Source organism: Ursus arctos, unplaced genomic scaffold (assembly GCF_023065955.2).
Source record: "Ursus arctos isolate Adak ecotype North America unplaced genomic scaffold, UrsArc2.0 scaffold_29, whole genome shotgun sequence".
Classification (NCBI taxonomy): domain Eukaryota; kingdom Metazoa; phylum Chordata; class Mammalia; order Carnivora; family Ursidae; genus Ursus; species Ursus arctos.
In genome coordinates, this window is record NW_026622974.1 from 26,624,943 (window position 1) to 26,647,043 (window position 22,101).

Genomic DNA, 22,101 nt, shown 5'->3' on the forward strand with positions numbered 1-22,101 from the left:
AGTATTAATAAATAGGACTTAAACAAGGACTTTTTCACTTTTAATCACTAAAAACAACTTACTAAACAATTATAAAACCATAAATCTTGAGGTAATTTTTATTTATATTCACAGTAGAGCCAAATACCTTGAGTCCCTTGCTATAAAATATTACTGGTGAATAGAATTCATATTACTAGCCAACTGCAGGAATAATTTGTGGATCCATTTTCATTCTCCTGAAATTTTAAGAATAGTATTCTTCAAAACTTGATCTTTAGGAAAAAATTGGCTATGTGATTTTTGAGGAAGAAAGCAAAGAACAGAAGCTTTCGGCAGTGCGACAAGGGACTATGATTTCATACAAAGGGGTTCAGAAGAAACTACAGGGTACTGTAGTTGGAGCCAGTGTTACTTTGTGGGAAAATGCCAGTTTAACAAATCAACACTAATTATACCATATCATGACAAGAAGCAAATGTTGGAGGATTCTTTGTCTCCTCGATTCATGACTTTTCTTATTTATTGAAGGTGGTGGGGATAGGGGTGGACCTAAAAAGGGTACAAATAAATTTCCTAGTGGCAGATCAGTTCTTTCTAGACATTTCTGTTTTCAGCTTCTCTTTCGCTTCTCTGCAGTTTAGAACACATAGAAGCTGAGAGGTGGTTTTGTTTTTGTTTTTATGTAAGTGAATTAGGTAAATTTAGGCACTAAAGCTAATGGCTAAACAAACTTCCCTTAAGCTAACGTGAAGAACTACTTTTCTTGTGGTCCCATACTTTCGACCAGTGATTCTCTGTATGTGGTACACATGTGGTTTCTTAGAATACCTAGGAGGAGGAGAGAGGAAAAATGAGATATGGGATATGGGTAACTCTTCCTTCTGACATTCATTCAGTCTAGTTATCTTTTCATATACATTCTTTTCCCTGAATATATCCTCATAGGCACACAAGCACACCTGTACACACACATACACGCACACAGGGTTATTCTGCCTCCATCACCAACCATGTGGTAAAAACCTGAGAGTAGGTTGTGGAATGAAAAAAAAAGAACAAAATGACATCAATATAAAGATGCTGTGTCTCACTGATTAGAACAATGGTTCAGGCTCTTCAGCCTTTAAATATTCCCTGTTCTCATAACACTGTGAAGAATGATTGTTCTCAATATAATGCTGCTTCTCATTTTTTTTTAACTAACATCTGCATAGGTTTTAAAATTCTATTTATTCAGGTTCATGGATAAAAGATGAACAAGTCTAATTAATTATGATGATAGAATATATTTGTATGTCATAATAAGAAGCAGCAAACTTTTGAATTCCTATCGTGTAAGGACGTCATTTTCCAACACTACCTTAAAGTATAATACCTGGGTTACACACTTAAGGAGATTATACGTATGTATGTATATGTGTGTGTGTGTGTGTGTGTGTGTGTGTGTGTGTATGTGTATTTGCTCAAATTTTCTTATGACAAAAGAATGTTTTATTATACGTTGCATTGGATGAATTTTATACTGAAAGTCAACAAAAGAATTTAGAAGACCTTATAGCATTTCCAAAGACAGTGTTCAGTATCCTAAAAGTCAACCAAATACCTAGTATTCTTACAAAGGACTATAGGAAGAAATTATATGACATAATCTTACCCACATTATGCAAAATCATAGTATATAGGTACTTAAAATACCACGTACAGTTTTGATTTCCTCTATCCAAGTATATCATAAACCAAGAAAATGTTGAGATAAGCACATCTGAAAAGAGCAGTGGGCTGCACAACCTTCCGTATAATTTCTAGTTTTCCAAACACTGCTTACTACATTTTCCTATTAATGATTTGCAGTACACATTATTGTTTTTAAGGTCTTGGGAAGTTCTCTCTTGAAACAACTTGTTTATCTTTGCTTATTCCAATAAGTACTAAACTTATTTCATTGCACAATGCTTTTTTTTTCATAAGAACATTTATTAATATATTGAAGAGTTCTTGCAAGTAATTTGGGGAAATCTTTTTCAGATAATTAACATCTTTCTGCCTTAAAGATAAAAGGCTATATAGTTGCTTCAAAGCCTGTTTGAGGACAGATAGAATTACATACTAACAGGATTTTACAGGTTAAGAAATATAAATATGTTTTGATGAACAATTTCTAAAATACCATTTTCAAAGAGTATTAGGGATTCATGGGCCATCACTTGAATCTTTTGTGTTTGAGGTGATTATGCACCAAATACCTTACCCACTCAAGTATGCCACTAGCTAAACCACATGGTCCTGTGTGAGTTGAGAAAGGGTATCTCTTCCTCCAGATGCATTCTGAATAGTTCATTCAAAATAGTCCAAAACATATCTCATGTTTTCAAAGTTTACATATGCAGGGGAACCATAGTAGGAAAATAATAGACTATGATATTTGTATTTAGGGTAAATAACCTTGTGTAGATATAATGAATTAAAAGTTATTTTTTAAATTGTCATGAATTAAAATAATTTAAAACTTAAATAATTGTTAGGGTGATTCTTACAATACAAAATCAACACTTAGGGGCGCCTGGGTGGCACAGCGGTTAAGCGTCTGCCTTCGGCTCAGGGCGTGATCCCGGCGTTATGGGATCGAGCCCCACATCAGGCTCCTCCGCTATGAGCCTGCTCCTTCCTCTCCCACTCCCCCTGCTTGTGTTCCCTCTCTCGCTGGCTGTCTCTATCTCTGTCGAATAAATAAATAAAATCTTTAAAAAAAAAATCAACACTTAATACTTCAAAATAACAAGCATCATTAAAATAGAGGTTCTTAGTTTTTCAGATTTTTCTGCATGTGCCTTACAATTCTAATTTAGTATTTGCTTAAATATTCCTCAAAGAATGTTTTCTCATCCAACTACAAAATATACATAGTATATCAGTAGAGGGCAGCACAAGTGACAAAAAATGCATAGACTAGAAGTCAGAAAGAATATGTTGAGTTTCTGAGTTCTCTGTGCTTACTTTTACATCTAAAGAAGATGTTCATCCCAGAAAGGAGATGAATTTTCTTGATCTAACATTGAATGTTTTTTTTATCTTTATCATATATTGATTTTTTTCCAGGCAGACAAATTTCAGATGTTTTATACAAAACTAAGCTTTAGAAGCAAATGCAAGCGTAATCCTGTAGCTGTTCTCAGATGTTACACAATTTTAGAAGCTTTGTCAAAACCAACTGTTTAACAACAGCATTCACATTTGTAACATATGTTCTCCTGGATCTATAAGGTTGGCTTTCTAGAGATAGATGGATTTTAATAAACAAAATTGAAAAGCAAATTTGATGCAAATAGTTTTGGGGCTTTTTATCATCTCCTTTTTAAATAATATTTTCAAAAGCAAAATTATCTTTGTTTTCTTCATTCGTAGTTTGAAAGACATGAAAGTTGTTTTTAAGGTGGTAAGAGACTTTATTCATGCATTCATTCATTCATTTCTTCAAACCCATATGAGAACCTGTTATGACATGAGGGTTTTTTTAAGAAACATTATCTTCTATATACAAATAGTAATCTTAAAACCATAAATTTACTGAAATTTGGCATTTGGTGACAGTAGGCAAAATAATTAGTAAGCATACACTGAGAGAAATATGTTTAATTTTATATATTTATTTATGAATTTATATTTATGTAGAGGTTTTAAAACATTACAGATATTATTTCATATTTTAAATTGTGGTAGAAAATAAATGCATAAGTTAATATCTTCCAGAAAATCAATTTGATACTGCAATTAAATTTGGAAAATGTTGCAGAAAATTTCAAATGTATCTTATTTCACAATAGTTCTTCAATTCAGCAAGGAAATACAGGATAACATTTAAAAACAATCCTTGGATTTTTTTTTTTTTGTAACGGCATTTGAGAATTACTTAACTACAAAAATCACTTGCTACATTTATAGCTCAGAACAATAAATTAGTCTTTCATTTTATGCGCTTACTAATTATTTTTTAAAGATTTTATTTATTTTAGAGAGAGGGAGGGAGCATGAGTGGGGAGAGCAGGAGCAGAGGGAGAGGGAGAGAGCATCCCAAGCAGACTCAGCTCTGAGCACCAGGGCCTGACACGGGGCTTGATCCCAGGACCTACTGTACTACCCAGGCACCTCTTATACTTACTAATTATTAAGCCTACTGACACTGAATATATTATGAGTGATCAGGAGGGAATTTTTCTTAGAGTTATCCACTTAATTTTGCATGCTTGCCTGTTGTACTATGGAAAAACAGTCTGTTGAGATCTACAAAAGTACTGAAGAGAGAGGAAAATAACATGGAACTTTGATGATGGGGAGAGAATGAACTGGAACACAGTGAAAGTTACTGAATATTGAATATTTGAGAAAGAAAAGATATTTTAGTGATCATCTCGTGGCTTCTTTGACAGCATCATCTTAGTTTTAATAACCCAAGGTTGATGAGTCATCACTACTCTTATTTCCTGTAACCAAATTAAAGCTATAAAAAGAGGGGAAGAATGTGCCATGTGCCCTTCAAAAGAGGGTACAGTAAAATTACCATACCATACTTATTAATATACCATTCGACTGAATGTGCCCAATATTTAAATTATTATACCATGCCATACTCATAACATAAAATACTGCTTGACCTATGAATATAAGTGGCACAATAGTCTTGATAACGGCAAAGCTACAGAGCTCTTAGGACAGGTGAGTAGGTTTTCGTGGTGAGGTTATTCCTTGCAAACCATTAAGACTGCAGTTTGAAGTAAAGCAGTACTGGTCTTGTTTGAAAGAGCTCCAGCCTGCTTTGTTTTTACCTTTCTACTCTGCGAGTTCATTATAGATTCACTATGATGTATTTAGTTAAATTCTGGGAATGTCAGTAGAATATTAGATAAATGCTTGCCGTACAATACACAATGAAAATGGTCAGTTACAATAAGTTTGTGAAAGTTAATAGCAACCTGGAATATCTTATAGAGATGGGTTTATTTGTGGAACTGACTGTAATTAGATCTTAGTGGGGACTCATGTGGGGAAAAGTAGCTATACACTGTTCATGGAGTTTTAAAAATACGTTGTACATGTTGTTATTTATAGAAATCTACTTCCCTGTAGTTGTATTTCTTCTGTTAGAAGTGAATTATAGGTTCTTTTTAAATTTAAAATATCTTACAGAGCATGTTCAATGGAGAGCATAGATAATTATAATTAGAGAATTTAATTAGAAAAATAAGTCAGTGTGTCTTTGGAAGAGAGTGTGAAAAATTTATTCAAGTCTATTTATGATTGTGTATAAGTTTTTTCCCAATAATTTTCTAATTTAATTTAACCTAAAAAGTTACACATTTAATATTCTGTCATTAAGTAAAATAAGAATATAATTCTCCCTGCTTAATTCTTATTTTCCCCACAATATATAAGAAATAACTTATATGCTGCTGACAGCACATCTTTAGTATAACGTATTATTAAAGATGTATGAAGTTCAGACATCTTTTAAGTGCAAGGAAAATACCATAAGTGATCAGTCCTAACGTGGATTGACAATATTAAAGCAACTTTCAAATGCAACCATTGTATTCCCTGGGAAAACTTTTCAAAGAGAAAAAAATCTGTCCCCAAAATTCAAATTCCTCATCACTGTATAGGATCTGTTTGTAGTTGTGATGTTTGCCATTGACCAGAGGTGAGGAGCAGTGTATTTCATGTGGGGTTATGACCAATGTCCAGCAGAACCACTTTTGGATTTATGCCAGGTATGGGGAATGTTTTGCTTCTCTAAGAGCTCAGGCTTAGGTATAAGAAACCCCCTGTTGCTAAGATGTTGACTAACTTTGCTTCAATGCTATGTAATTTTCAGAGCACACGAGGACTTCCTCAAATTGTTACTATATTTTTATGCCAAAAAATGTATAATGGAAAATTTCTAACAGAGTCTTAGGTTTCTGTTTAACACACTGTGTTCACATGTTCATATTTGCACATTAGAGAACCAAGTGGGGATTATAAACCTAGCTGTATTATGTTGACTGGCAGCTAATCGTTTTATTGGCCACCAGGCATGAATTCTGGTTATCAGCCTTAAATACCCTCTCTTTGGGTAAATATTCAAATTTCTGTGGCAATTACACCATTATTTGGAATGGATACAGTATCCTTTTACTTTGAACCAGTGCTCTCCAAACTACACCTATTTCATGTGTCACTTACATAATTTTGCTGTAACTATGCAACATGTTTATTATATTTTTAGTGTATTAAAAATATTGATTTATTAAGTATCTCTTTTTCGATAGATGGTTCCATGCAGGATCATGATTGCTATAACAGCCCTGTAGTGTAATTATTAATAATGTCATTTTACAAATAAAGATAAAAGTAGATTCACATGGCCAGTATGCAATAGAGCTAGAATTGAGAGCCTGGTAATTTAACTTTAAAGTCTATTTTGTCTTATATGAGAACATAAGGGTGTTTTTTTTTATTACTATTCAATCTAACTCTTCCCATCCTTTTATTTTTAACCTTTCTATGGCCATATGTATCAGTTATATCTCTTGTAAACGTCAGGTAACTGGATGTAGAATTTTTTTCTTCTAGCCTGAAAGTCTCTATTATTTAATTGGCTACCTAATCAGTTTGCATTTATTTTGATTTCTTATATATTTGGAATTATTTCTACTATCCTATTTTATATTTTCCATTTTTATTATTATTTTTTTCCTCTTTCCTGATTGGTTTTTTATTTAATTGTATTTATTTCATTTCTCCCCTCTATTATTCTGGAAATTATACTATATCTATGATTTTAGTGCCTAATTTACTGTTTCAAATATATAAATTTAGTTAAATAATGCATTTTAAGTTAAGTACCTCTACTCCCTCCTAGGGAAAAAAAAATTACTATAGTCACTTTAGCGCTGCTCCCATCCCTCCACCATTTTTTACAATGTTTTAATTATATGTTGTTTTCTTTCTCCCATTATCAGATGTTATTTTTGCTTTTAAATGCTTTAGAATTGACCCACATATTTTCTAGTCTCTTTGCTATCCATTTCCCCTGTGTCTTAGACTTTCATTTTGGGAGCCTTCTCTGTCTTCCTGAAATATAAGCATTAGAATGTCACCAGTGAGAGCCATTGGGGCTTAAGGTGGGTTTTTCCTTGTTCTTTAAGGCTCTTGACCCCTGCAGGCATTTCAGTTCTAACTCCCCACTGGGCCTGCTCTAAGTTTCTCTACAAAACTTCCCAAGACATTCATAATCCATTAAGCAATCTATTTCCAGCTCCCTCTTGGTCTTTTGGCTAAGGGAATTTGCCTTTCTTGTGAACTTGGGTTTGTAGCATAATGAATATTTGTTGTAATTTTCACATAATTTCTAGGCATTTGGGAATGAAAAGATTTTTCAGAATGTATCATCTACCACATGGCTAGAATAGATGCTTAATATTTAAGGCATTACTATTTTCTCGAGTTTTTAAATTTACTCACTTAAAGGGTAATCTTTAAAATGAAATTAATGAATTAAAAAAATTGTAAATATAAAAAGCAAGAACTATGGGCCTAGGGACTTTATCCCAAATTAGAGAGCAAATGTCAGGGCAGGACAAAGAAAACTGGATCTTGAACTGGCAGTGAGGTCTACGGTGTTGAGAAAATAGCAGTCAGGAACATGAAGGAAGAAGGCAAAGGGAGTGAGGGCAGGAAAATCGAGGACAGAGAGGAGCTCCAGCACTTGAGGTGTGTTAGAAGTGAATTATAGATTCACTATAGGACCACTTGAGATGTGTGGAAGAATGGTAGCTGGGGCATGGAAAAATAATGCAAGGAATAAAGGGAGATTGCAGCTAAAATAGAGGAAGAGATTCTGGAAACTCAGAAGATGTTGGAATTTAAGGAAGGAAAATGGGTGGGCTATGAAAAAAGGAGCAATTAGTAATCATCAAATAAAGAGCATCTCATAATTAGAGGCCCAAAGCCTGGATAGTCTGTAGACTGAATTCTTTTTTTTTTTTTTTAAAGATTTTATTTATGTGTTTGACAGAGAGCAAGAGAGCACAAGCAGAGGGAGCCACAGAGGGAGAGGAAGAAGCAGGCTCCACGCTGAGCAGAGAGCCCAATGATGCCAGGCTCAATCCCAGGATCCCAGGACACTGGGATCATGACCTGAGCCAAAGTCAGATGCTTAACCGACTAAGCCACCCAGGTGCCCCTATAGACTGTCTTTCTGACCTTAGAGGCTACTTCCAACTCAGATGCCAGTCCTTGATTCAGTCAGCTGTGACCAAGATGACAGGATACTGAACACATTACGCTGGACACAAGCAAATGTCTATGACCTTTTTTATTCCTGTGGGAGCAGTGTAACTGGGAGGCATGTCCAATACAGGTCTAACTTATTTTATTGAAAGAATATGGCGTACAATACATATAATATGTAAAATATATTAATCAACTATGTTTATCGGTAAGGTTTCTAGTTAACCGTAGACTATTAGTATTTTAAGTTTTAGAGGAACCAAAAGTTATAGGCAGGTTTTTTGACTGCAGGGAGTTAGCGCTCTTGACCTCCACATTGTTCAAGAGTCAACTGTGATTAGAATTTTATGGACAGGGGTGCCTGGGTGGCTCAGTTGATTAAGCGTCTGCCTTCGGCTCAGGTCATGATCTCAGGGTGCTGGGATCAAGCCCCACGTCAGGCTCCCTGCACAGCAGGTAGTCTGCTTCTCCCTCTCCCTCTGACCCTCCTCTCTGCTTGTTCCTCTCTCTCTCTGTCTCAAATAAATAAATAAAATCTTAAAAAAAAAAAAAAGAATTTCATTGGCAGTATGGCATTGAGCAGAGATGTGTGGGTATATTGAAGGTAGAGACAGATACTTGTCCATGGAGAAGATTTAGAGCTTAGATAATTATGCATAAGCAATCAATATAAGTTGTCTTATTGATAAAAAGAAATGTGTGATATGAGATTATTTTTTAATGTTTTGGTATTCACTGAATATTGTACACGAGCTTTTGTTGAACTGTGTATGTGTGTATACAAACATATATTTAATTGCGTTTATAATAGCCTGGAAATACATGAAGATATATATTTTTAGCTAGCTATTTACAGTCATTAAGATCCTAATATATTTCTTAAAACAAATATAAAAACGTATTGGCTTACTTAGTATTTGAACAGAGTAATTATATTCCTCCTGCCCCATTATCTACCTGGTTCCCTAATCAAGAAATTTTTAACTCTCTCCTCTCCTCCTCCTAATGCATTGTTCCTCAGTGCTTTTACCATTATCAACCCCCTAAGGAGCCTTTTAGATGTTATTTTTCTAATTGTCCTTCCCACATAACATTTTAATATCGTAGATAACACAGTATCTGTTTATATACTGTGGCCCTTTAGAGGACCACAAACCATTTTATCTAAGAAAATGTTTACCCCACTTACCTCTACCAAGAACCAGTTATTATTTGGAAGCATATCACTCCCATTGAGATTGCATACTGAAATGAGTCATCAAGACTTAATGATTTTGCTTCCTAAATAGAACATGATCATACACTGAAGATTACAGAGAACAGAGGCTTTTATTTTAATTGCCAGCTGAAAACTACCCAGGTTTTTTAAGAAAGAAACTAAAAACCTCATCTAGCATGAACCTAGGAGACAACCACGTCCTTAAATTATAAATGATAGAAAACAACTTTCAAATTCAGTGAAATCTGTACTAAAAGGAGGAGAAATACCAAGAGTAGATGCTGACTTATTCACCTAGTGAATAGAATGTAGAGCTCTCTAAAATAAATAGCACAGCTTTGGAAAGCCCAATCAAAAAATTTCCCATCTAGAATCTGTGAGAACTTGGGACAGTTTTAGCACCGGAAAACCCTGAAACAATGTTTTATGCCTCAGAGTAGCAGATGACATCAACTCAGAGGAGAAGCCTCACAAGTTGGCTATGGCAGAGAGGTTGTTGGGGGGACACATAGGGATCAATATGGCAAAAACTATTTGGTGTAGTTTGCAAAGAAATAAATTGCTATAGCACAATTTAAATATGTAAATCTTCATTACTAACCTTATGGAGATTTTGAAAACATCACTGGTCTGAATAATTCTACCATTATTCAAAAATAAGCAAAAGATGACACAGTCGTTCCAGTTCCAGGCATGAAAATATAGTTTGTATCAGACTAACCTTCCCACCTCCAAACCAACAAAAACAAACGAGCAGATGTTTGACGGTATTTGGAAGGAATAAAAGAGAGAGAAATTTGAAGGGTTTCAATCTTTGAAGGAAGAGAAGAACGTGTTGTAAGTGCCCAGTTTACCCCAGTTTTCTCTGAAGGTATTCCCAATTCAGTGACATGGGATACAGCCCGAGCAGAAAGCAAGAGTCTCGCTGGACTGAGGAGGCAGATCATAGGTCAGGAACTGACAAAGGGAGGGAGCTGGAAACTGTGCATGGAGGGCTCCCAAACTTGCTACAGATTCCCCTAAAGTAATTTGTTGACTCCTGAGGTGAGCATGCACAGGGAAAGACTCCAAGAAACCAAACAAAGAGCGGTGACTAGAAGATTAAAAAGCTGAGCAAAGATTCCAGTGGGTGCCCAGTGCTGGGAAGACACAGATCGCCTTCAGGTTCCACAATCAGAGGGGCTTGAAAAATACCTTTAGTTTCTTGCATAAATCCCAGAAGGTCCAAACTCTGGGGATATGCGTTACATTCTATGAGTAATGGCAAAGATTTAAACCCACCTCTGAATAGGAACAACATGACTTCTCTCTGCCAACCAAAAGAAAATTTTACCCTTATGGAAGGGAAATAAGAGAGCAAACATTCCCAGTGTCTGGCATCTAATTAAAATTTATGAGGCATGATTTAAAAATTAAGTTAATGAAAAAGGACCAACTGAATAAAAACCAACAATAGAGTTTTCATATAGGGCCTTTAAAATATCCATGATTAATGTTCCAGAAAACAAAGGATGATGGATGTTTTCTGCAGAGATATGGAACCCATTCTAAAAAGTTAAATGGCAATTCTTAAACTATAAGATACAAACAAAAATTTTAATAGCTGTGTTAAATGGCATATTAGAAGCAGTAGAAGAGAGAATTCTTGAGCTGGTCAATGAAAAGTATATAAATTGATGCACAAAGAGAAAACAAGGAAGTAAACCGGAGGAGGACATAAGAGACGTGTGGGGCATAATGAAAAGGTCTAATCTACATGTAATTTGGATCCCAGAAGGAGAGGAAATGATAGTAACAATGCTTGAATACCAAGGTACTAGCTGAGGGTTTTCCAAAACTGATGAAATACATCAAATTATGAATCCAAAAACCTTTTAAAAATCCAAGGATGTAAAAAGAGAAAAAAAAGTTTATCAATATCATGATCAAAGTACTGAAAACTAAAGAAAAAACATTTCTTAAAAGAATCTCAGGGGAAAGAAAGACATGAAGTTCGGTGAAGCAATAAGACTGGCTGAAATTTCAATAGATACTATGAAAGCCAAAAAAGCAATGGAATGACCAAAAGGAAAAATGCTGTAGGAAAAAACAAACAAACAAAAAACAAAACAAAAAGGTCTTCCAGCCTAAAATTTTACACTTAGTAAATATTATCCAGTAAAAATATCCTACAGACAAGGAAGGAAACAAACAGGAGAATTCATCACCAGTAGACCTGCATTCCATGTTGGAGGAAAATGTCCCCAGTTGGAAGCACTAAATTTGAGGGAAAAATGAACACTGGAAAGAGTTAATGTTGATAACATCTTGTGGTAGTTAGAACAGACATGGAAGCGGATGCCTGGGTGGCTCAGTTGGTTAAGCATCAGACTCTTGATTTCAGCTTAAGGTCATGATCCACTGGGCGTGGAACCTGCTTAAGATTCTCTCATCCTCTCCCTCCTTCCCTCCCCTACCACTCATGCATGGGTGTGCGTGCACATGTGCCTTCTTGCTCTCTCAAAAAAATATTTAGAAGTAAAATATATAAAACACCTACATAAAAGATGGAAATGAAGGAAATGAAATCAAGCTGTTCTAAAGTTTTTGCGTTCTTCTGAAAGTGATAAAATGTCTAAGGAAATTTCTAATAAGTCGAGGTTCATATTTTTTTAATCCTTAGGGTATCCACTAATAAATAATAGAAAAATACATTACTCAGATGCTGCAGAAAAAGATACCGAAATAATTCAGTTGGCAAAAATGGAGAAATAAAAGAAGAAACATGATGATTAAAAATAAGTGGCAAGTGATAGGGTCAATTCCAGCTATCTCAGTAATTGTATCAAAAGTAAATGAACTAAATACACATAACCAATGTCACAGAATGAAAAAAGGGAGATATTAGTGTAGGCTACACAAATATTTAAATGGTATAAACAATTGTATGCCAGTAAGTTTTATACTTCAGATCAGGGTTAGCCAAACTATGACCAACAAGTCAAATCTGGCACACTGCCTGTATTGTGAATAAAGGTTTATTGGAACACAGCTATGCTTATTCGCTTATACATTATCTGTGGCTCTTTACACACCATAAAAGTAAGGTTGAGTAATTGCAACAGAGGCAATCTGGCCCACAAAGCCTAAAATATTTACTACCAGGCTCTTTACAAAATAAGTTTGCCTAACCCTGACTTAGATGAAATATATACACTTCTTGGAAAGTACAGCTTACTAAAAATGACATAAGAAGGAATAAAAACTTTGAAGAGTTGTATATCTGTTTTTTTTTAATGATTCTGTAATTATTTTAATGTTCTCCACAAGGAAAACTCCTCACCGATGTGGATTCACTGGTAAATTATTCCAAATATTTAAAGAATGAATGCTCTCAGGTATATACCAATTTCTCCAGAGAATAAAATTCTAAAGAAAAAATACTTCCTAAATCTTTTTGTGAGGCCAGCCTATGCTTGATAAATTTTATAAGGACACTAGAAGACAGGAAAATTACAAACCAAAATCTCTCATTAAAATAGATAAAACAAAATTTTAGCAAATTGAGTTTAGATAGCTAGATTTTGAGAGAATGAAAATACATTATGACAAAAATTTTTTGTTCCATAAATGCAAAATTTAACATTTTCTCTATGGAATTCATTGCAGAATGAAAGAAACTATATGTTCATCTCAATAGATATAGGAAAAAAAGCATTTGATAAAATTCAGCACATATATATGATAAAATCTTAGTAAACTAAGAACTTTCTTAATATGATAAAATTTGTCTACAGTAACCCTACAACAAGCATTATATTTAATAGTGAAATACTGAACACTTTTGCCCCAATTTCACAGGCCATTCCCACAACTTCTATTAAACATTATTCACATGGCCCTAGCCAGTGTTGGACCTGGCAGTGTAGCAATATAGCAAGAAAAAATATGTTAATAAAAGCTATCAAGATTGCAAATGAAGAATTTAAGCTGTCATTATTCACAGTTTGTATCATTCTTCATATAAAAAACTCGAATCTATAAAACAACTATTAGAATTAATAAATGAATTTAGTAAAGTCACTGAATCCAATGTCAAAATACAAAAATTGATTGTATTTTTATGTACTAACAACAAACTTTAGGAAATTAAATTTGTAAAATACCATTAGTATAAAATAATCGAAAACAAGAAATACTTAGGAATAAGTCTATTACCTAAGAATATCCTAACAAAATGTATATACATCCTCACTACTAAAGACTTCTTATAGCCTCATTCATGTGCGTATGTGTATATGAGTGAAATTCAGTAAGAATTACACAGAAGCAATTACTTCTGAAAGGCTGGCATATTTGAAGGGATTGAATATAAGTAGTGATCTAACTTGAGTGCATCCCTCAGTTCTAACTGATGTTTATTACCCAAATAGGTCCACTAGACATGGGAGGAGGTATTTGATACCACTTCGTTGTCAGTCATCAGCCCTGTATTTTAACTACTGAAAATTTTGAGATACATACCTGGGAATTGTTTCTTAATGTTGATCAGCAAGTTTCTGTTTGTATTCAATTTGCGATTAGTAACTTGTGTGTTGATCCAAATAATTTGGGTTGACTTTTAGGATTTTTGTAAACAGTATTGTGAATTTATGTATGTTACAGCTTTCTTTTAATATGCCTTATATTACTGGTCCCTTTTCAGGCTTACCATGGAATCTTGGTAGACTTCCAGATTCTTTTGGTGTGTTAAATATTTAGAAAGTGATTATAATTTATCAATCTTTTTTAAAATTCGTGCTTGAAATGAGTTTCTAAATTGGCTGTTACCATAATTTCATTGATTCACACTTATTTATACTTTGCCATATATGAAATTGGTATTTCTTTTACAATTGATGGCATGCCATCATTTAATTAGCAGCATTTTTCTTTCTTAAAATACATAGAATAATAATGTATCTTAATATTGGTGACATCTTTGATTTAATTAAATACATATAGGTTATCATACCACCTTAGCCATTTCATGGTAAATTATATCACACCAAGTCCTGTGTGTTATTTACAATGTGAACCAAAGCTATCATCACCACCAGACATCATTTGCAGTACCTATCAGTGTGAGGTCTCCAAAATTCTGCTAAGTTCAGGATCTGAACTTTTTTTATTATCTATAGTTCTAGGATCCTGTAAGCCACAGAATAAATGCTAGACCAGTTTCCTATGCAGGCTTTGCAGGTATCAGTTCTACATGTAAAGTAGAACTCTTGTTCCTTAACGGTCAGTTTGCCACTTCTGATTAAATGAAATTTGCTCTCAGCTAAGTATTCTAAGATCAATTAATCATTTTAACAGAAAACCACATTCTAATCTTGCATTAATATAACTTTGTCAGTAAATGACTCACAGACCTTTCTTGTTATATTATGAAGATTTACATCAAATGGAGCCAGTTTGTCAAAGTTCTGGTTTTTTGCCCTTCAGACTTACTGCTTACAACTACGATAAAACAGGGTAAATAATTCACTTTTCCTCAAACCTTCTACACTTTAAGGTATCCACTCAAGTTCTGTTTTTACTATCTTTATTCACATTCCAGGTGTTTTACTGCAAGAAATGACTTCCTTCTTTTCCTTTGATAAATAAAAACACATCTATTATCTTGAATATCTGGCCATATATTTTAAAATATATGCCACTTTTGTGTCTAGTATAGAACCAACCGTCAATATTAATTACAACTTTCAACCTAAGCTTCTGTTTCATAAAGAAAACTCAAGACATAGATCATTGAGCATAATGGACTGTCATATGCAAGCAACTTAGCACACCAGAAAGTTTCATAGCACACGTAACAAAACACCCACACCCACGATATCCCTTAGATATTTTCTTAAAGTTGCAAAAATGAAGATAAACCTTATCAAAGGCAAAGGTAATGTATACCATATGAAATTAGAGGCATTTTTATGTACATATACATGTGTTTCCTTGGTTATTAACCAAGTTTTATACTCTAACATAGAAATTACCCAGATATTCAAAGATTTTTTATTAATTAATGAAATTTAATGCTAATGCTAAATCTTAAAGTTAACTAATTAACCACTTGGAAATTTTGTTTAAGCTGACACTCTAACCAACTTAATTACTGTTGATACCAGTTTTATCAGAATTATAGTTCAATTTAGTTATTACGTAATTTTGTATTTTTTCATACTCTTAAGCAATATTGGAAGAAATGTTAGCTTACCCCATAGGAAGTTTAGGAATTCTAGATTAATCTGTCTGTCCATGAGAAAACTGATGTCTTAAAAAATAAAATAAAATTTTGTGCTTCTATAATATACCATGCTAATAAAATCTGTAAAAAGACATAATACTGTTTTTTTAAGTTGAGCGATAATTCACATACCATAAAATTCACCCTGTGAAATTATACAATTTAGTAGTTTTAAATGTAGTCACAATTAGGTGTACAACCATCACAGGTATCTACTTCTGAAACATTTTTATCATCCCCCAAGTAGTCACTTCCCATTCCCTTAGTGACCACTAACCTACATTTGTCTCTGTGGATTTGACTGTGAGACATTCCATTTAAATGGAATCATATAATAAGTAGTCTGTTGTATCTAGTTTCTTTCATGTAATATAATGTTTTTAACTTCATCCATGTTTATTATATGAATCAGTACTTCATTCCTTTTTATGTTTGATAATATTCTATTGTATCGATATACCACATTTTGTTCCTCCATTCATCAGTTTATGGGCATTTGGGTCGTCTTCTTTTTAACTGTTAAGAATGTTGGTGATAGGAATACTCATATGTGAGTTTTTGTGTGGATATGTGTTTTAAATTCTCTTGAGCCTGTACCTAGGCATGGAATTGCTGGGGCATATGGTAACTATGTTTAACTTTTGAATGGAATTACTGCGTCATTTGGTAACTCTGACTTTAATTTAACTATGTCTAAGATTAACCAACTCAGACTTTTCCAAAGCAGCAGCATTTTACTTCCCCATCAGCAATGTATGAGGGTCCCAGTTTCTTCAGATTTCCATCAACACTTGTTTTTGCCTCCTTTTTATTATAGCTACCCTACTGTGTAGGAAGTGGAATTTTATCATGGTTCTCATAAGGCTGTTTTTAAGCCAGTTTATCAAGCTAGTTTGATATCTCCAAGGATACACTTTGATCGTGGATTTAAAATCTTATATTAAAATTCTTCTGAGTTAGCAATTTCTTAGAAGTTTTTTTCCTTAAAAGGCTAGCATCTGAGGGTTTCAGAGGGGAGGGGGATGGGGGGATGAGGTAACCCAGTGATGTGGATTAAGGAGGGCACGTGTTGTGATGAGCACTGAGTGTTATATGCAAGTAATGAATCATGGAACACTACATCAAAAACTAATGATGTGTACTATATGGTGGCTAACATAACATAATAAAAATAAATAAATAAATAAATATCTTGATTAAAAGATACACATTAAATATATACAGAAGCATTATTAAATTTGAAAAAAAATATAATTAATGATATAATAAATGAGTTTGACTTAAATTTTTTTAAAAGGCTAGCATATTCAAAGTATCAGAATTTCAGTTTCTTTTTTTCTCTAAAGATCTTTTAGTTACCTATATTATAATTATGTAAGTATTTACTTATCTGTATAGATTGATCAGAACAGGAGCTCTATTAAATTTAAGATACCTTGGGATCTAGTATCTACCTGCCTGGACAGCTATCCCTAGGGTACACAGAAAGTAAGAGATTTTTATTATCAATCAAAAAGACTTTTTAAGCATGCAAAGAGAACTAACAAATGTGGTTTTACCACTTGGCCATAGGGCCAAAATTAACACTGAAACCTAAGCCCAGACTTTAAAGAGCAGTTCTTTTTTCAGTATGCACAAGACATTTTCATGAGTGATGTGAACTTTTAGTAGCAGGCAGACAGACATGTAAAAAGACTAACAAGCCAAATTTTTTTAGTCCTTTGCCATCCAACTTGCAATATATCCTGATGTCTGCCACCCAGCAGATTTAATTCCACGGATGGATTTCCTATTGTTGGTGCTGTTAGTGAGGAATGTATTATTAGTCACAACCAAGCAAAATAAGAGCCAATTGACCAAGAGTCAGAAACAAACAAAAAATAAAAAATGAAGAAACATAGAAAACCAGAGTCGGAAAAAAGAAAGCAGTGATTGAAAGTCATGTTCAGTTGCCAGTTGATTAAAGGCAACCTTGGGTTTAAGGGGTCCATGAGGTGTCCTGCTCCAGCAAAACAGTTTAATTGGATCTGGCAGGGGGTCCATTTGGACATTTTGATGGGACTCCCCAAAACAATCAAAACATAATTCTCAAAATTAAAACATAGTAATAAAAAAATGAATAGCAAATGTTGAAGTTTTGACTCATTAGTGAGAAAACCAACAGGATGATAAACTGATTCCAAAGATGATCCAAGAAGCTCAGGTACTTATATATACACATATATAGTCACTGAAAAAAAAGGAATGCTGGAATATTATGAATTTAAATTCAAAAGTAGGTAATATTCTCCAGGCCAGTAAAACCATAACTTTGGAGTTACCCCATCTTCTAAATAGTAATAATTCGCTCCTTGTCAGTTTTATTTAAGTTAACATCTAGCTTGAACAGAGTTGTAAAATGTTTGGATCACAATTATTATAAGAGTAAATAGTCAATAATTTTACATTTCCTTGGAGGGTCAAATGACCTTTAAAGTGGGCTTGTTAGATAATGCTCAAACAGGGTATGAAAAGTAAAGCAACATTTTTTTTTTCTTGGTCTCAAATCCACATTAGATTTTTTTTATAGGGGGAAATTATTACTCTGAGCAATTGGGGAAATGGAGTATCTTTAATGTGATATGAAAGATAAGCTATAGAGCAGTTTTTCAGTTGGGTTGAACATGTTATTTTTGAGAGATATATCCAAACAGGAATGTCCATTGACAGGGACTATGGAAATGGTACTCAGTACTGAGTACAGGTGGAGAAAAACACTTGGAATTTGCAGCATATGGATAATATGTAAACCCCGAGACCAGATGACACATCTAGGGAGTTAGTCTCATATGGACGAATATGGGTAAGAGGGCTGAGCACTGAAGAACTCCAGAATTTAGTGATGAAAGTGAATGAAGTTCTTGTCAATGAGACCCTGGGTAGGAAGATCATGAGAATGAAGTGTTATGTGATCAGTAGAATCCAATGTTTTGTCACGTACATGATTTATTGAGAGGTCAAAAGGGTATGGACTGTGAGTGATAGGATTTTGCCATGTGAAGTCACTGGACTTTATAATAAAAGGCAGCTTTGGGGATGCCTGGGTAGCTCAGTCAGTTAAGCGTCTGCTTTTCAGCTCAGGTCATCTCGGTCCTGGGATTGAGTCCCACATCGGGCTCCCTGCTCAGCCAGGAGCCTGCTTCTCCCTGTCACTCTCCCTCTGTGCTCTCTCTCTCTCAGATAAATAAATAAAATCTTTTTAAAAAAAGAAAAAAGGCAACTTTGGTGAAGTAGTAGGGACAAAGCTTTAAATTATTATGATTTAAATTAGTTCAGGAGAGAATAGCAAGAGAGGACATACAGATAACTCCTTGAGGAGATTTTTAGCAAAAAGTCGGTAGCCAGAGGGAGAGGGAGTGTCGAAGAAAGGTGGGATTTTTGTGACTGATTTTTAAAGATGGGTTATATCATAGTCCATTTGTATACCGACATGACTTTTTTTTTTTTTTTTTTTTTTTTTTTTACTTCCTGCTCCTAAATCTTTAGTTCACTCAGCAATGGGAAGGGCACTATGGCAAATCTAGTGATGCATAAGGTGCATGCTGATGTAAAATATCAGAATCCTAGTGTAACCAGTAGAAACTAGAAAACAAAGGGCTGGGCAACAGGAGTCATGACACTAGAGTGACTCTGGGGAGCTTTATAAAGCAGAAAGCCTTAGAGTACGTCCTGAAGAATTCAGGCACTAAATGAAACTAAATGACAGGAATAGTTTTCCAGGCAATGGAAGCAGAACAAATGAAAAGATACAAAATAGGGGAATAGAAAGCATATTTGTACTAAAATGGTAACCTTCACATGGATTAAATTAACCTGATTAGACCCCAGAAACCTCTCCCCTCAAGTAAACAAAATTGAAAATGCCTTCACATGTTCTCGTTGAACGTTATGAGATTACAGATTCCTTAGGAAGCTACGCACAGTTGTCATACCATCTAAGAATGCTTTTAAAATTCTAAATAAAATATTTCGTTTTTTGAGGAAAACTTCTACTATTTATTCACAAAATTCATTTTAACATAACTTCGTAACCCCCTAAATGGTAATCGCTATACAGATTTCCCTACATTTTTTCAGAATTTTTGTTAAGATAGTGTGTGTTGGTGGTATAGTGATGAGCATAGCTGCCTTCCAGAATTTTTTCAACATAGTGGAACAGTTCATTGCTGTGATTAAATGTCCATGAAAAAACTTTGAGTCTTCCGAGCTCATCTCAGTACATTTTCATGATAGAAGTATTATTGAAGACATTTCCCTGTACTTTTAAACTTTTCTATAGCCTAAAGAACATTCCCGAATATTTTACAATGGTATTTTTGTGAAATGACTTTTAAAATACAAATTGAGAGTTGCGATAGAATTCCATTTTCATGGAAATAACGAGGAGAAAAAAGGTAGATGCTAGTTTACCTAGATTTATTAAGGTAAATATAAAATCATCAGAGGTTTTCCATAACCCTTGTGAGGAGTGTGCTAAAAAGAGTTATGAGAGGTAGAAAAACTACTGACTTCTCAGTCACAGGTGTTTGATTGAAGATGGACATGTTGACTGCAAAACTGATCAAATCATGACATTGCTTCGTATCCTCCAGCAGGGGTCTGCAAGTAAAATAGAAAAAGCAGGTAGTAAGAGTAGACTTAAGACGAAGTGGCAGATTTAGGTCATGCATTGAAATCCACTGGTGAGGACACAGAAGAAATTTATTGTAATATTTATCAGGAAAGAAGGTCCACTGGAGTTGGGAATACAAACCCCACAGGAATCAGTTTTGGACCAGCTATATGTAATACACTCCTCATTAATGGTTTGAAAGAGAGTTTGCATAAAGAGCATAGCAAAATTACCAGGTTTGCAAATGGCTTTAAAAACTTTGAGTTAGGGGCGCCTGGGTGGCTCAGTCGTTAAGCATCTGCCTTCGGCTCAGGGCGTGATCCCGCAGTCCTGGGATCGAGCCCCACATCAGGCTCCTCCGCTGGGAGCCTGCTTCTTCCTCTCTCACTCCTCCTGCCTGTGTTCCCTCTCTCACTGGCTGTCTCTTTCTCTGTCAAATAAATAAATAAAATCTTTGAAAAAAAAATAAAAGACAAAATAAAACCTTTGAGTTAATGGAAAGCTGATTAGAATAAATTGAAAGAATACAAATATTAATATTAATGATATGGACCAATTCAAGTAATACAACTAGGGATTAAAAATTCCAATTGATTCCTATCAAATAGGGATCTCATTTTTCATTTCAATTCATGAACGGATCCTAAGATCAAACAGTCTTATTTCTTTTCCCTAACTTCTAAGCCAGTCTCACTCTCCCACCTTTCTGAACTCATCCCATATCAATTTCCCTTTCTACTGAAACACTCATTATATATGTGACCACAAATACATTACATGATCCCAAGAATTTCTGTTTTATCATTTCTAATCATAGTAGGATTTATCTCAACTTCAGTATTAAATGTCATCACCGTTAAAAGATGCTATATTAATGTATTTTGTACTTCAAAACAAGAAACAGAAAATCAAGATGGTGGTGAGGGTCATGTAAGCAAATTTTTGCAGATATTTTAAGGAAATGTAAAATAAAGAGGGTCATTTCAGATATATCAAACCAGGTCTTTATTGGACCAAAAGAGGCCAGTCTAGATGGATAATATAACTGCATATGCAGTATAATTTAAAAGATACGAAGAATCCTAACATCTGTGGCTCCCAACTTGCCTGCCCTACCTCTCTCCCTAACTCACAGACATACATTTACCTTGGCAAGTAGAGATGGGTTTTTTTCCCACCAACCTTCCATGGTGCCTGAAATTCTCAACAATAACTTTTGCATTGAGGAGAGAAGTACAGTAATTTATTCAGATAAATTAGTATAATCTGGGAACATAGACAAGTAAGTTTTGATAGGGAAGAAAAAAAGAAACATCTCACCTGAGCATATGAGTTTGGAACACTGAAAGAGGAAAATGAGTTGAAATTTGGGAGAGATGCAACATGAGGGGACAAGGAAGGAGGGAAATGTGATTTTTTTTTTTTTTTTTGCCTCATTAGTAGTCTGTTCTAGACTCATAAAGCCTCAAATGGCAAAAGAGATATCTGTTAGTTGGAACTAGAACAGATGTTGTTTTCATTTTTTAATCTTGTATGGCAAAACCAGAGTATCAATTTTTAATAATATTTTTTCCTGAGGAAAGTATATGAACTTGTCTTACTGATTTAAATATTTTTGGTTTTCTCTGAAAGTAACATAGTAACTATAAAATCAGTCAGTAACATATGCCTCCCTATAGATAACATTGGTCGCATTTCTTTTTACTAAAGGTTTATACA

The 22,101-nt window shown here is 34.2% G+C and overlaps 1 protein-coding gene across 14 annotated transcripts in view; it reads left to right on the forward strand.

Annotated features, from left to right (window-relative positions):
• The window catches only part of RIMS1 (regulating synaptic membrane exocytosis 1), an 851,235-nt gene that overhangs the window by 762,500 nt on the left and 66,634 nt on the right, over positions 1 to 22,101 (forward strand). The window lies entirely within an intron of this gene.